The following is a 12,527-nucleotide window of genomic DNA, read 5'->3' as shown; positions in this document are numbered from 1 at the left end:
TCAACTTAAGTTTCTCATACCAGCCTATAATACAAACTGGAGTTCCTAAGAGCATCTACTCTAGGGTCGAAAATACCAATGGTAACTGCAGCTGATTAGGTCTCCCTCTGAGCAGACAACCACAGGATACTGAGACACTAACGGTGTGATTTATTCCTATTCCAAACTGTGAGGTCAAGGATCAGAACTGTAGCCGAACAGTGACATAAAGCAAACTCATCTAAGCAGGAACTATACCAGGGAATTCAAGATTGATTAAAACATCAGAACAGTGAGCAAAGACCAGTTGGGTTCATCAGGGCTTGTGTTTTGCCTTTAAATATAACTATCCCAAGAGACTGTGAGAGCTAACGGTTACATAAGAATAGCCATACTGGGTCAGACTAATGGTCCATCTAGCCCCGCATCCTGTCTTCTGGCAGTGGCTGATGCCAGACACTTCAGACAGAATGAACAGAACAGGGCAATTTATTGAGTGATCCATTTCCTGTCATCCAGTCCCAGCTTCTTGCAGTCAGGGATTTTAGGATACCCAAAGTATGGGGTTGTATCTCTGACTACATGGCTAACAGCCATTCATGGACCTATCCTCCAGAACTTATCTAATTCTTTTTCGAACCTACTTATACTTTTGGCCTTCACAACATCCCCTGGCAATGAGTTCCACAGGTTGACTGTGCATTGTATGAAGAAGTACTTTCTTTGGTTTGTTTTAAACCTGCTGCCTCTTAATTTCATTGGGTCACCCCTGGTTCGTGTGTTATGTGAAGGGGTAAACAACACTTCCCTAGTCACTTTCTCCACCCCAGGAATGATTTTATAGACCTCTGTCCTATCCCCCCTTAGTCGTCTCTTTCCTAAACTGAACAGTCAGTCTTTTAAATCTCTCCTCATATGGAAGTTGTTCTATTACCCTAACCATTCTTGTCGCCTGTTACAAATAAGTCACTAAGCTCTTCTCCTCAACCACTCTGCACATTCGAGCTGATACTCAACAAGTCATCGCTTGCTACAACTGATCTTACTAACCACTGCCCAGCGGCCAGTCTCCAGTTCCTGAACCAGTTGATTAAGAAGCTGGTAAAATGCCAACTCTGGCAATACTTAATCTCCACTAATATTCTTAATCCCTGCTTGCTGGGGTTTAGACCATGACACAGCATAATATGGTGCTAACGGATGGTCTCCCCGTAGCCATGGAAGATGATCAAACATCCTTTTTCACACTATGGCACCCTTTGGCAAAATTTGATACTGCACTCTAATGAGATATTGTTCACTTTCCTAGAGAACTTGTAGGGACCAATAAATGGCTTTGGTCTTTCTTAGCCAACCACACCCAGAAAGTAGTGATGAGAATCTGCCCCTTCATCTCCAGATCTTTCACCTGCTAAGTCCCACATCTTGTTCTTTACATGACACCTCTGAAGGACATTGTGAGACACCATGGGCTCAGATGCCAGCCTTATGCAGACCACACAGAGTTGTACATCTTCACACGTAGCCTAGGAAATACTGTCTCCCAGCTATCACAAGGGCGAAGGAAAATCAACTCATAGGGAGAAGGCGGTGGCTCTAAAATAAACTATCACATTTTTCAAATTTTCTCAGTAGAACTGGGATCAAACCCACCTGAAGTTCCCTTAATAATCTAGTTCCTAGCTGAAGTGTCTCCATCACTGTGTGCCCCTAGAGAGGTAATACTGCCAACTACACGGAGTATAGCAGAGAGGAGAGAATTCATTAAAATAAAATTCAACCCCCCTCAAACCAGTACAGACATTTACTCATGAAGCCAGACCTTTTAAAAGAGTTTCTGATCTTCATGACAATTTTATTTAAGTTGGACAGTAGCTCAGCAGAACTTACTCTTATGATCTGAATTGTGGCCCCAGACTGATGCAGAATGATAGGCTTACTGAATTTAACCTCTCCGCTCATGTTTCTCTGTGCCAGCAAAAAAGGGTCAGCACCGATATTTTTTTGTTGCACTTTACATGACAAGCCCAGGCACAAAGTCTGCTTACCTGCTCTTTGCCATAATGATGGATGAGCAAGAAAAATAATTATTTTTTCCTCTTCTATCAAAAAATATTCCTGGCCCTAGAGCAAACAGAAATTTGCAAGGCTGTGTGACAATAATAGTAGCCACAAGAGATAATGTTAGGACAGGAGGTGGGGTGTCTGGAAGGAACAGAGAGCAGATCTAGTTGAGAAAGATCAGGCAACAAAGAAAGGAAGAGAAGAGAAGAGAAGAGAAGAGAAGAGAAGAGAAGAGAAGAGAGAAATAGGCCTAGAGACCCAGGATAGAAAGAAGCTGTGGAGCGGAGTGCATGAGAAAGGCCTGGGGCTTATAGATGGTATCAGAGTGAAAGGAAGCTATGTGGGCCTTAGAAGCAAATAGAGCAAAGAAAGAAATCCCAGATAAGTAAAGAGGAATGGGAGAGATAAGGTAGGAGACGTAATGTACCAACTTCTGTGCGTAGAAGGCACAAACTTTTGAACTACACAGAGCTCTTCTTCAGACCTGAGGAAGGAAGGGCTCTGTGTGGCTCAAAAGCTTGTTCCTTCTACCAAGAGAAGCTGGTTCAATAAAAGATATTACCTCACCTACCTTATCTCTCGTATCCTGGGACCAACATGGCTCCAACGATGCTGCAAAAAGCCGAATGGGCCAGAGAAGAACAGTACAAAGGGTTGTAAATTGCCATAGCTCCAAATGGAGTTATGACAGCTATACCAGCTGAGGATCTGCTCTCCTTTGTATTATGTCCGACCCTATTTACTCTTATATTCTTACAAGCACTGGCAAGCATGGGAAGAGTCTAAAGCTTATGTCCTGACTGCTGTCCCACCTTACTGTCAGTGCTCCCTTATTTGCAACTGACAAAGAGTGGATATTCTTTCTTGTCCAGACAGGTATATGATACCTAATCTAGGCTAAAGACCAAAAACATTTTGAAAGGTTGGGGGGGGGGGACGGAAACGGTTTTGGACATGATACATTGCCTACCACACACCTACTTAAAGTTTAAAAGCTGGTTTGAGAACGAACATTTAATTGTTAACTGCAAATTTTAAAATTAAAAAGTGCCAATTTTGCCTTCCATGAGCTAAAAAAATATGTTCTGGGAGAAGGTAACATCATGTAAAACAGCCGTCATTACCAAGTAACACAAATGTTTTTTGTATGTAAAATTGCTTTGTAAAATATTTGCTCCATCTGCTGAAAGTAGCAAAGACAATTTTCCCTGATAGCTAATGGCCCATTTCGGCTGGATGGCAAGCAATTCACCGTGGTTTCGACTTGCATTAAGTAGAATGGAGAGAACACTACATAGAATTCTCTACTTATGTAGTATTATCTACTCACTGCTTCTTGAGAGGCCCGTCCCTCATTATTGTGGCCTTCGTTTTGGATCAGCACACAGGGTTGCTTTGACTCAAGAGGCTTTTTGTCAAACTGAGGCACATATGCTATGCTTCGATATGAGAGCACAAAACAACCACTTTCCTTGACTACAAGAACAAGGAGGTTAGTTCTCTTTCAACTTTCCAGCACTTAAACTGCTGTTCCTTTTTTCACACCACATGGGGCCATGGTTTTCTCTTCTGGCTCATGCTGTCACTCTGCACGCTGAGGATTTCAATATATAAAGATCAAGCACTTCTTTTAATTCTAAATTCAGCTACATGCACACAAAAAAGCAGAGAACATTGTCCTAGTCCAAAAAACCCCCATTGCTCCAGTTTCATTGTATACTTTGCTACTTACAATACCTCTATTTAAAAGCATGTTTACATTGTGCCCTGAACTACTTCAACATCTGCTAACAGACCAATAAAAAAAATAAATAAACCAGGACTGTTTAGAAAGAGAGATCCCTTCTATTTCCTCTCAATGATACGAAACCAGTAATGGCAGCAAGCTACAGAGACCTCTTTTTTTATTTTTGTAGATTTCACCTTGGAAAACAAAATTTGGAGAAAATTAAATATAAAAAACACTATATCCAGTGCCACCAAAAATCAGACAGAAAGAGGAGCTTAGAGGCAAAGTGATATTATCAAATAGCCATGCAGATTTATACACAGCACAAGTGTAATTTAATTGCGATTATGACAATTTTATACAATGGCTTTTTTTTTAACCAATGTGACTGGTGGAGTTCTATTTTGTGCTTAAAGAGAAGCACATGTGTAAGTGTTTTGCAAGATAGGATCCTAATTTCCCAAATAAATAATTTTCCCAATAAACCCATTTCTCTATGGAGGGCTGGGGTAATACTATGTTTTCTTAATAATATTTTCCCAAACAAAGGTTTTCTTTTTTAAAAAAAAATAAAAATTTGAAGTCAGTGGAAACACTCACAGGCAAAGTGTTTGCAGGATCAGAGCCTTAGATAGTAATTCCTATGAGAGTAGCACCTGAGTGCACACTTTTGGTGTATCAGACCCTAGGAATACATGCTCAGTTCATGCCCCCTCAAGTTCACTAGATTTTCCAAGTGTTTAAAAAATATATTTTTTTACATAATTCTACAAATTCTACATAATTTGCTTTATTTCATTGGCCATCCTCTTTGTCTGCTTCCATAGAGAAAAAAATCTAAGTGCATTTTAAAAGTGTGATTTAAAAAATAAACTACTAAAAAGCCTTGTATGGATAATCTCAGTAAATTCACAAGTACTCCATGTAAACTACAGAGCTATTTTTCAAAACAACCTACAGAGCAGAATGAGAAAAACTATGTCATGTTTCACAAGTGACACACGGTTGAACTTCTTTTAGTCTTAGACTTGTCTTTTCGGATTTTAGCAAAACAAACATTTTTAAAATAATCCAAACAGGCATTTTATTGCATGTGATAACACTAACAATTTTCAGATTTCTTTAGTGTTCTTGCTTTATCCTCTCCTTCCACACTGTTATTGCTAAAAACTGGCAGTTAACTTCAATTGATTCAAAATATTCTAGATCCATATGGCCTAAAACCCTGGAGCTGAAGTTCTGATATTGCCTCACTGCTGTTTTCTAGCATTTGCCTCTACTCCAGTCCCCAGATGGTGGAAGTAACATTTAAACCTCCTTCTCTCTGCCTTGTACAATAGACCTTGGCACCATTTCAACTGTTTACTCCGGTAATTAACAGCACTGATACCACAACAATTACAACTCCTACAATCCTAACACAATAATGCTATGAATTAGTGAGAGCTAATGGCTGGAAGGTATAGTGGTTCCAGACTGCGAGATCTGTGCATTTTTAGAATAAAATAAAAGGTACAAACAGCACGCTTGCGGTAGACAATGATTACCTAGTAATTAGTTTACACAAAGCTTCCTATTTAATGGCAAAACACTGTAATTAACGCGTGACAGAAAATCAAAGGGTACTTTGTAAGCATATGAAAAATTAACACTGCAGGCCTATAGCTTTATGTACTGATTAGAAGCATATTAAATCAATAGGACATACAAACCAACAGCTTGCATATCTGATTATTGTAGGTCCTAGGAATGGATATCATGGTCTTAATTTAACCAAAGGATACAATTATCATGCTTTGTTATTTACTTAGGATTTAAGAATCACCTGAAACATAACTCCAGCAGCTACATAAATATAATAATTGACTGGAATGAGAACACTGCAGATCGTTCTCAGATATAATAAATATGTAAACTACTCAAGGTAGTCTGTTGATGGAGCACTGGCTATATTCGTTAGGGAGGAAACAACCCTGAACTGCACAGTTTGAAGCTAGCAGGGATCTGTTCCTTTAGCCAAGATAATTTTTACCATCCGACTGTACACCACATTAAATTAAAAGAAATTTTAAAAGCCTGTCACACCTTTCAAAATATTCTATGTGGATTTTCTGTGCAACTCTCTGTGTTTCTGGTCTCCTTCAGGCTGGAAAAATGATCATACCAAAAACTGCATGTGAAATCAATAAAATCAGCAGGAAAGACCGCTTGTTTAAAGAATTTTTTCCACAGACCCTTAGTAGGTATGTCAGCAAACACAACTCAACTGTTTGTGAACCCCAGCAATCTCTGTAACATTTCTGGCACCAGACTATTTTAGAATCTGTTACAGAATGTGATTAACAAATGTGATAAGAATAAGTATGAGTTTTAGGAAGTGGAAAGTACATGTTCAGCAACATTAATGTGTATAAGAGAATAACAGAGCTTAGTTATAAAGCTTGAAGTTAAGGCTTTGGCAGTCTTGTAGTTATATTTTGAGTTGGTTGATAAATACTTATTTTGCTGCTTATTTTGAGTTCCTTACTTTTGGAAAGATGCAAAGTGTGATGAAAACTGTTCATAAGGCTTATTTTCCTTGTGGAACCCTAGGCAAAAAGTTATACACCTCTTTACTACTATTCCTGATTTTCAGATAATCTCTGAATTTATTTAATTCTTTTTTTAAGGAATTTTTGAAAAATGATCAATAATGTTAAATGTTAAGGCAACGGTTGGCTATTTCTGGCATCTAACCTGGGATTTTCCAACGGTGATCAATCTCAAATCCTAAAACCAGTGTTAAAATATTTAGTCAATACTGATGGAAATTTGAGTTTTCTGTGCTTTATCTGCCTCTGAAAAGATTTGAAATCTCTATCACTAATTTTAGTGAGTTAACCAGGACCTAGATGTCTTTGTTTGGTGTTCTGGTCCATGACTAGGGCTCCGAGGTGCAGCAGTAATACAAATAATAATGACAAAATTACAGTGATATAGTCAGAAACAGTGATTTAAAAAACCGTAAAACTTAAATAAAACGATACGTTGTGTGTTAAAGAGCCTTTTTCTTTCAGCAACAGATGTACGATTCAGAGCGTTCTAACGGCTCTGTTGCTACTGGCCAATTTGTAATGTTAAACCTTCTCTTCCACTGCTGCCATATTCAGTTTGCTTTTCTCTATGCCACCTTCACTTCTCTCCTCTTCAACATCTCCTGCACTCATCCCTTTCTCTGCCCCCAACCTAGGGTTCCTTATCTTTAAAACTTCCTGTCACCTTAAGCCCCTGAAACTAGTTCAAGTCTGTGGTCATTGTGGCGGATATGGAGCTGTGATGCAACAATCTATGAAGACGGAAATGTAACCTTGTATTGAGATAGACTTATACTGGGGTAATGGAATGTTTACCATATACCTTCATTGCTTTAATTCAAAGGGGCTGTTGGAAGAACAAACAGAAAGGCAACTCTGTTATTGTCCCCAGAGGGAACAGAACTGAAGTCACTAAAGATACATCAGACCTGCTGAGGTAATGATGGTTGATCACAGGAGACTGCAGCCCAGAGCCTGAGAGGGGGAAAATTGTGTGATTCTACCCCTAGAGAGAGGTGTTGGCTTGAGAGGAGATGCACTCAAGAGAAACCAGGAGGGAGCAGAGGTGCAGTTCGCTGGTAACTGTGACAGTCATTTGATATTTTCTGTATGCTTGTCAGACCATAGCCCTTCAAGTGACACCTTTGCAGCACACTATTCCCTAGTCTGTGTGCTTTTTGGAGTGAGAATCCTGAGTGGGCAGGCTCCAGAACACCCTGCTTCCTACCTCATCTTAGAGGCTGTTTCACTTCTCTCTCCAACCAGCAGTCAGAGACTCAGCTGGTCTAATTAACCAAAGATTTATTAAGATGAGAAAGAAGATCACTAAGATCAAATACTGTGCATTTCTAGAGAATGTCTTTTTCTCCACTAATGACAGATTTCAGAGTAACAGCCGTGTTAGTCTGTATTCGCAAAAAGAAAAGGAGTACTTGTGGCACCTTAGAGACTAACCAATTTATTTGAGCATGAGCTTTCGTGAGCTACAGCTCACTTCATCAGATGCATACTGTGGAAAATACAGAAGATGCTTTTACACATACAAACCATGAAAAAATGGGTGCTTACCACTACAAAAGGTTTTCTCTCCCCCCACCCTTTTGTAGTGGTAAACACCCATTTTTTCATGGTTTGTATGTATAAAACCATCTTCTGTATTTTCCACAGTATGCATCCGATGAAGTGAGCTGTAGCTCACGAAAGCTCATGCTCAAATAAATTGGTTAGTCTCTAAGGTGCCACAAGTACTCCTTTTCTTTTTTCTCCGCTCTGAGCCTGATAACAACACAGCCTTTTGGTTTTGGTATCTTGCAGAGCCTAGTGGACTGCTGACTTCTGACACCAGTCAGAACACTCTCCTGGGCTACTGCCCCGAGGTAGTGCCTGGGGATCTGGGGGTTTATTAGGGTCTGCAGAAGAACCCCACTGCTGCACTCCTGTTTTGGCTGCCACCACTGGATTCCCTTCTGGTGAGCCACAGCAAGTCCGTCAGCTGGAGAAATCAGGGAAGCACTGAAATTTCCCTATCTTCTTCCGCAGCACTGAGCTGCTCTGAGCGCCCTCACCTGGCCACCTCTGCTCCTTGCAGTCTTTACTGTGTAACAGCTGTCACCAACTCCAGCCAACCATTTTCAAGCCATTTTCTAATGAGTGCTCTGTGTTCCATTGAAGACTTATAACTGTAAGAAGTTAGCTCTAGAGAAGTGATAAAACAGACTCCCAAAGACAGATTTGACAAAGGGGTGATTTTCAAAGTTCACAGAATAGTAACACTGAAGCTAGTGGGAGAATTATAGAGCATTCCAGAGCGAGTTCCTCATTAAACAGGTCCAGCTCTGGTTATGGAACATGTTCATTTTCACGTAAATTCTGGGGCTATAAACTGTGTTTTTCAGGGTAAAACAAATGCAAACATAATTACAGAGTTTCTAGTGCAACTCTCTAACAGTGGGAGCAGTCGAGAGGGTGAATTTCAAATTCACAGAAAGTTTTCGGACTCAAAAAAATAAAACTTTGGTTGCAGCCCTCCTCTGTGTACAGACTCTGAAAGTCTCATGTTTTCAGATACCAAAAGAAGTAACTAAGACAGACAGGAGGCTAGTGATTTATTTTTATCCCTTTAAAAATAATGGCATATGATGGTGGAAAAACTAAATATGGGTAGGATTTTCAAAAGTGCCTAAGAGTGTTAGGCACCTAACTTGCACTGACTTTTAATGAGAGTTAGAAATCTAACGTCTAAGGTGCTTTGGAAAATTCGTTGCCAAATACTATTACAGTAGTACCTCCACATGCAAAACAGATCACCAATAATAATGCTTACTACATTCTCTATTGCTAGTGGAGTTGCCAAAACTTTCAGGCCAATCCTTCAATGGGAATAGGCACAGGCTCTTGGTTATAAATGGACTCTGACTACTGTTTGAAGACAATACCTAAATAAGGATGGAAAGTGATAGTGTATAGGTAGAAAAGGTAGCACACATGTTTGACGTAGATAAGCTTCACAGATTTTAGCTAGATAACATTTTACTTTTACCCAGAGTCGTTTACATTGCAAAATACAAACTGGAAAATGCCACTGAGGTGCTGAGGCTTTTCAGCACTATCTGATCATACAAGAGTCAGACACTGATACCCTTGCTCATACTGAGTAGTGCCTTGCTCCATAAGTGGGTCCACTGCAGTCAACGTTAACATACTCCTCAGATTTCACCCCAATTGCAGCTGCAAAGTAATCTCTCAGATATCTCAGATGCTACATTAATTTAACAGGATAAAATACCTCACTCATCTTGTCATGCATTTTAGTTTGCCCAATGTTATGCTTGAAATGAGGAATCTAAAATCACCCTGTTTTAGATGGAATAGATTCTTATACAGTTCAAACTCACAAACTACATTATTTTTAATCTGTTGCCTACTACATACCAATGAGAAAAATCTTGGTATCGTGTCATAAACTGCTATGCAAATGATGCTATTTGTAAGTATTAACATAATTTAGTGCTTACAGTCATATTCTCATTACTAATAATTCTACCAGAATGGAGAGTCTTTTCTCTATACTCTTAGCCTGCAGGATAGTCTTTCATCAAGAAGCTGAATTTTTTAATAACCTGCCAACATATGTTTTGTATGTGGCAGCTTAGGCCAATGACACAATGTCTTCATTATCGAAAGAAACAGGTCTACATACTGCAATCGGACATTAAAGCATGCCTGTGCCCATAAACTAATGCCTTTGATGTCTAAATGTGTATCATTACAATGGTACTCTGTAACAAAGGATAATTTTAATCCTCTGCTCTCAATGGTAATACTTAGTGGAGATTGCAAGTCATTATATATAAGAAAGGTCTCCATGCTTACAAAAAAGAGCTCAACTCAGAAGGCAGAACATGTCAACTCTCATTTCTGGACAAGATGCTCTCAATGGCAACGTGTTTTGTTCTTTCACCTACGCTCGCTGAAATACTGGCCTGGATTTAGAGAGGCTTTCCTGCTGACATGCTTGTAGGAAATTATATCAAGTGTACCATTCCTTGTTTTTCAACTTTGGTAAGCGTTCATGTTGTAGGAGTTTTTAAGGGGCATATTCTTATCTGTGTCTGAGCTCCACCTAAATGCAGTAGAAGTGGGGGAACCATAAGGAAACCAGTTATAACTCCCTGTTTCTGAGCCATCAGGCCCTGAGGGCAGTTAAAATGGCAGGAGAATAGCTCTGACTTAAGCCACTCGTGCAAGGACTCTCAAGGAACTTATACCAGTGGAGGAGCAGATGTAGTGCAGCTGTGCTCTGGAGTGCCTTCTTCCCCTTCCACATGGGCAGCTGTCACAGGGGGTTGGTATGCTACCTCTGACAGCTTTATGCAAGCAGAGAGCTCGCTGGCACAGGCAATGTTCTCCACTGGCCATCTCTGGCTGTTTTAAGTCCACTTTGCACTGGTCATGCTTATGCAGAGCAAGGGAGCCTGAGAAGACTGGAGAATCTAACCCTCATTGTTTGCACAGAAAGTTTCATATCACACAGCACTATTACTTTGCAATGATCAAAATTTAAAATAAGTTTAACCAGCACAATTTGAAATATATTATACTATGCAATGCAATCAAATGTTACACTTTCTAACTATTCTTGATTGAATTAAAAAAGCTAAACTGCAGTAAATATTTCTTTATTTAAAATAGGAAGACGGGGCATATTCTTCACTGATACAACTCTTCTGAATTTAATGGGAATAAATTTGGCATGAAAGACTTAAATATTCACAGACCTTGAACTAAAATTAATCTAATTTGCATCAGAATTCAAATTCTGAAAGAAACGGATCCAATGAATTCAGTCCAACAATTTGTAAAGAACAAACTTGTACACTGACTAAAAGCTACACAAATGAAAGCTGAAAGGTCATAACATTTACATCATTTTGTTTGTGGCTGTCCATCATTTTTGTAGCCACCCAAACTTTCTGCAAATCAGAATCCACTGCCCTGGCTATCTACTGAATTCAGCACAGCAACAGATGAAGACAGAGTATGATTAGAAAAGTGAAGTTTTAACAATAGAAATCCCCTTTATTTTGTGCCCACCCCCATAGTTATTGAGCTAACGATTTTATTTGCTCCTCTCAAGTTTCTGATTAACTGTCTTATTTAAATCATGTTTTCTTACATTAGTTTAGTGAACTTCCCAGCTTGCCATTAAACACAATGAACCAAATTAATCCCTGCTAATATTTCCTCTTCACTTTTATGCTTTAAGTCAATAGACTTACATCAGAGATTAATCTGGCCCAAACAACTGTTCACTCAAGCAAGTCTTCAGTGGAGAGAAATTTATAATACTAGGAGCTGGATTAATTTCCAGAAGGCAACAACAGAATTAAAAACCTTTGCAACACCTCATTTATGCACAAGCTGGGGCAAGTAATACATGCTCTGTTATTACACACTACTTGTAGCATAGCAACAGCCACCAGCAAACAGACAAGTAACATGGAAGCATGGTGACATTTGCTCATGTTCATGTTTAGGAATGTAAAGCCATGTGTTTTTTCTACTCGATAAAACAGATACACACTTCTGATCAGAGATACTGATCGCCCATAGACACGCACAACTCCCACTGAAATCAATGTAAATAGTCAGCACCACTGAAAATCAAACCTCAGTATAAGAGGTTCTAGTGTTCATCCTGTTGATCTGGGACACCTATTTATAATGATTCACATAAATAAGTATCAGAAGGGTAGCCGCGTTAGTCTGGATCTGTAAAAACGGCAAAAAGTCCTGTGGCACCTTATAGACGAACAGACGTATTGCTCCAATATGCTCCAATACGTCTGTTAGTCTATAAGGTGCCACAGGCCTCTTTGCCGCTTTTACATAAATAACACTCTTTGGTTTAACACTCTGCCCTGCTGAGTGACACTAAGCAAGTCGTTTCCCCATCTGTAAAATGGGGATAATGATAATGATGCTACCTCCTTTGTAAAGTGCGTTGAGGTCTAGGGATGAAAAGCGCTCTAGAAGAGAAGGTACTACTATTATTATTATATGTGAATAAAATATTATAAAACTTGCTACTCAAATAATTCCACAAGATAAAGTTCAATTTCTTGTAAAGTTAAGGTGTTAATATAAGAGGCCAGTGCAAGCCAGGGGCATGTCCACAGGAG

General features: G+C 39.4%; 1 protein-coding gene across 8 annotated transcripts in view; it reads right to left on the bottom strand.

The window, feature by feature from the left end:
- The window catches only part of IQCH (IQ motif containing H), a 108,402-nt gene that overhangs the window by 44,301 nt on the left and 51,574 nt on the right, over positions 1 to 12,527 (bottom strand). The window lies entirely within an intron of this gene.

This window comes from Lepidochelys kempii, chromosome 10 (assembly GCF_965140285.1).
Source record: "Lepidochelys kempii isolate rLepKem1 chromosome 10, rLepKem1.hap1, whole genome shotgun sequence".
In the NCBI taxonomy this organism is placed as follows: domain Eukaryota; kingdom Metazoa; phylum Chordata; order Testudines; family Cheloniidae; genus Lepidochelys; species Lepidochelys kempii.
This window is presented reverse-complemented; position numbering and strand designations above follow the sequence as displayed.